The sequence below is a fragment of the Symphalangus syndactylus genome, chromosome 10 (assembly GCF_028878055.3).
Source record: "Symphalangus syndactylus isolate Jambi chromosome 10, NHGRI_mSymSyn1-v2.1_pri, whole genome shotgun sequence".
Classification (NCBI taxonomy): Eukaryota; Metazoa; Chordata; class Mammalia; order Primates; family Hylobatidae; genus Symphalangus; species Symphalangus syndactylus.
In genome coordinates, this window is record NC_072432.2 from 113,219,182 (window position 1) to 113,222,317 (window position 3,136).

Consider the following 3,136-nt stretch of genomic DNA (forward strand, 5'->3'; position numbering starts at 1 on the left):
AGAAATGAGAGATGAGAGGTCCTCTGGGTGAGTGGAGGAACTGTTTAATCTCATCGCCTCCGTTTCTACATCTCTAATAATATACGTAAGAAAAAAAAAAAAAAAAAAGCCTAGGGGCCAGGTGCAGTGGCTCACACCTATAATCCCAGCACTCTGGGAGGCCAAGGCAGGAGAATGACTTGAGGCCAGGAGTTTGAGAGCAGCCTGGGCAACATAACAAGACCCTGTCTCTACAAAAATAAAAGTGAAAATTAGCCAAGCCTGGTGGCTTGTATCTGTGGTTCTAGCTACTTAGAAGGCTGAGGCAGGAGGATCTTTTGAGGCTAGGAGTTCAAGGTAGCAGCGAGCTATGATCATGCCACTGCACTCTAGCGTTGGCAACAGAACCAGACCCTGTCTCTAAAAGAAAAGGAACAACAAGTCTTATATTTTTATGATAAAATGAGTTCACAGCTTTGAGAGATTCAAGGCCCATGCCTCAATGACTATGTCATTTAGCCTTAGTTTCCTTATCTGTAAAGCAATCTGAGCAGGTATTATCTCTCTATCACCGGGTGATTGTAGACATCCAAAGTAGGTGCTCACTTCAGCAGCACATACATTAAAATTAGAATGATACAGAGAAGATTCGCATGGCTCCTGCACAAGGATGACATGTTTAAAAAAATTTCTTCTTTAAAAGAAAAAAAAAGGAACCAAAAGTAGAAAAGTAGATGCAAACTATTTTATGATCTCATGATCTCAAAACAAAGGGAAAAGAGTAAGATTCCATGTCTCCTAGAAGAATTAGTGATCTTAAGTTGCCTTGAGTGTCTAGAGGAAGCTAATGTTTTATTGTGTCTCTCATGTGGCTAATGAGAGACGTTCTATTAATGATGCCAGTACTGAAGCCAGATGTTAAGTAACTTGCCCGAGTTCACATAGGTAGTGTGACCAGCCTGGCTTTAACTCATAGCTTGTTCTCCAAAGACCGTGGTTTTTTGTTTGTTTTGTCTTTGTATTGTAGGGTAAGAAGGTTATGACCAGGCCCTTAAGTGTTATCAGAGAAATAAGGTCAATGGCTATATATGTGGGTATGCAAAATTTCTTAGTAGGATGGCTAACCATAGGGCTACCAGAATTGTATTCCTAAGTAAAACTATTTCAGGAAAGACAGGCTTGGGATTGGCACCCTTTTCATAAGAGCAAAATAAAATACCAAACTCTTCTGACCTTGTACTATCTTCTCTCCACGTCCACCACCACGACTCCTAACCATATTAAAAGAGAGGCCCCCAGAGAGCTGCGCTGAGGGTGGTCGGCATGGCAGCTGGAAGGTCTGATGCACCCACTAACCCAGAGGACCTCTCATTTCTGCTGTATGACACCCAGCAACGAGCAGGTCTCAGAGGATGGGGATGGGTAGTTACTAGAAAGCTCTTACAGCCTGAGGACAAGACAAGATCCTGTGGCTCCTGAGGGACCCAGGAAGGCACAAGGAGCAGGTGTCAGCTCCAGAAGCCTTTCCCCTGCAGGTCCCTGAGTCTTCGTGGCACAGCCCTGTCCCATCAAGGAGTGAGTGCCCTTCCCCAAGGAGAAGCTCCAGGGAAAGCAGCCCTGGGCATCACCCCCAGGCAGCAGCTGCTCATGTGCGAGAGAGGGAGCCCACCTTCTCCAGCTCTGGCTGCACCCTTAGACCCCAAGGCCCAGCCACCACTGCTCAGTTTGGTCATTGACGATGCCTAGAGATTGTGTCACCAGAGAGCAAGAATTACTTCTCAGCTCAGTGCCCAAAAAAAGGAGAGAGGGCTTGAATCCTAATTCCTACATAGCTGATTAAGCACGTCATGGCATCTCCAGGAAGTGCTAATTTTTGAATAGATTTCTAGAAAGGACCAGATGTGTCCTTCTCAAGCTGTTCTCTCTTCTTCTCTTCCTCTTTCTCCCCCTCCCACGTTCTTTCCCCAAATCCACTCAGGTGCTCAGAATGACGGAGACAGCTGTGCTGTAGCCCTTTGGGTTGTCCGAGGCCGCCTGGGTTTCTTTTGCTAGTTGGAGGACAAAGTGAGGGCATATTGTAATCAAGTAGCAGCAACAGCTTCTACTCTAGAGATTTTTAGGCCCAGAAAGGACTGACTCTCCCCTCCCCTTTTTTTTCTTTTGTTGAGACAGTCTCACTCTGTTGCCCAGGCCCAGGCTGGAGTGCAATGGCACGATCTCGGCTCACTGCAACTTCCGCCTCCCAGGTTCAAGCGATTCTCCTGCCTCAGCCTCCTGAGTAGCTGGGATTACAGGCGTGAGCCATTACACCCGGCTAATTTTTATATTTTTAGTAGAGACGGGGTTCCACCATGTTAGCCAGGCTGGTCTCGAACCCCTGACCTCAAGTGATCTGCCCACCTCGGCCTCCCAAAGTGCTGGGATTACAGGTATGAGCCACCGTGCCCGGCCTGACTCTTTTCTGAAGCCTACCCTGGGACTGACCGGGCCCTGAACAGAAAGAAGATGCCCAGCAGCAGCAGCACCATCACGGACCCCAGCGTAAAGCCCTCATAAGTTTCAGGTCTGTGTCAGTTAGTGTACGTGGGGAAACTTAGAGTAGCCATAGGTGCAGGTATCTGTGTGTCTGAAGAGGCAGCAGTACGTGTAATCCTGTTACAGAAGTAAAATTAGAAGAAAAAAACGCACACACAAAAAACTTTGCAACTCTTGCTGCATTTCCATTATTTACCATCAGGTGTCAGTAGACCACACGGGAAGAGGGAGCTTTAAGAGCCGGGGTGCTCAAGTCCATGCCTGGGGAGGCAGCTCCTCCTCCGTATTCCTGTGGATCTCTTAGTGGGAGTCATACTAGGCACCTCCTTTCCCCATGCCCTCTGCCCTTGTTCCACCCCTGGTCTGGTCTGCCCTTGTATTCCCAGCAATTCTACACTGTAAGATGCTTTCTGTGTTCTCTGCAGGGCATCCCTCACTGACTCAGGCTGGCAATGGCCAGAATGAATGCATCTACTGCGTGCCAGCTTGCCCTAATCATCTGATTTACTTATCAAAACAGCTCTCTGACATAGGCACAACTAGTTAGGCAGATTGACAGATCAGGAAGGGGCCTGGAGAGATGAAGGGCAGCTTCGTGGGATGCAGGCATGTGGACTTTACC

At 47.8% G+C, this 3,136-nt stretch overlaps 1 non-coding gene across 1 annotated transcript; it reads left to right on the forward strand.

Moving 5' to 3' along the window:
• The first annotated feature begins 577 nt into the window (after window positions 1-577).
• LOC129492354 (U6 spliceosomal RNA) lies at window positions 578-679 on the forward strand. The gene has a single exon (XR_008660816.1). It is a non-coding gene; the product is annotated as a U6 spliceosomal RNA (small nuclear RNA).
• The last annotated feature ends 2,457 nt before the right edge of the window (window positions 680-3,136 follow it).